Raw genomic sequence first — 732 nt, 5'->3', positions numbered from 1 at the left:
ACAAATAATCAGATCACAATTAATTTTTTGAATGAAATTTGCATAAAACAAGACCTATATCAATAGTCATATCTGGTAACAATTTGGTTAAAAAAAGACTGAATGTTTCATTGAATCAAATTTGACATTGTAACAACTAAGCATTGTAATATTCATTGAAGCAAAGTAAGAACCAAAATGATTGTAATGTTTGTCCAAAATTATTCAAGCATGGTTGTCATTAGGGGTGTGCATAATACCGCCAAAACCGCCGAAACCGCCAAAACCGCACCGAACCGCACCGCCAAGGCAAATTCATTATTATTTGTCAATCGAACCGCCGGTTTTTGGTAAGAAAAATGGCAAATTCTAGTGACATTTTTATCAATCCGCCGGTTTCTATTTTTCTTCCAAACCGCACCGACCCGCACCGCTATTAAATCATGTTTTATAGGATTCTAAAAATTCTTTTTTACTTAAGTTTGCTTGTTGTTCTATACCTTAGAATATAGTATTACATTAATGCTCGAGGGGAATTTTATGTATTGTATTTGATCATTGCAGCTTCCACAGATACTTGTAATGAACTGATGGCATAGTCGTTGATATTATCATGTTGTTGCTACACTTGCTGCATCAGAAGAAAGCTTCGCAAGATGCTTAACATCACGATGTCTCTCGTCTTTTTTTTACTCTTTGATTTAAGTTTTGTAATTTGAATTATATTTTTTATAAACCGCCAATCCGCCCGAA

General features: G+C 34.2%; 1 long non-coding RNA gene across 1 annotated transcript; it reads left to right on the top strand.

The window, feature by feature from the left end:
* The first annotated feature begins 219 nt into the window (after positions 1-219).
* On the top strand, positions 220-732 carry LOC145790145 (uncharacterized). Its single transcript, XR_014328792.1, has 2 exons — positions 220-329; positions 544-732. It is a non-coding gene; the product is annotated as an uncharacterized LOC145790145 (long non-coding RNA).

The sequence above is a fragment of the Camellia sinensis genome, chromosome 1 (genome assembly GCF_055761805.1).
Source record: "Camellia sinensis isolate YWXY chromosome 1, ASM5576180v1, whole genome shotgun sequence".
Taxonomy (NCBI): Eukaryota; Viridiplantae; Streptophyta; class Magnoliopsida; order Ericales; family Theaceae; genus Camellia; species Camellia sinensis.
Note: the sequence above shows the minus strand (reverse complement) of the source record. Positions and strands in the feature narration are given on the sequence as shown.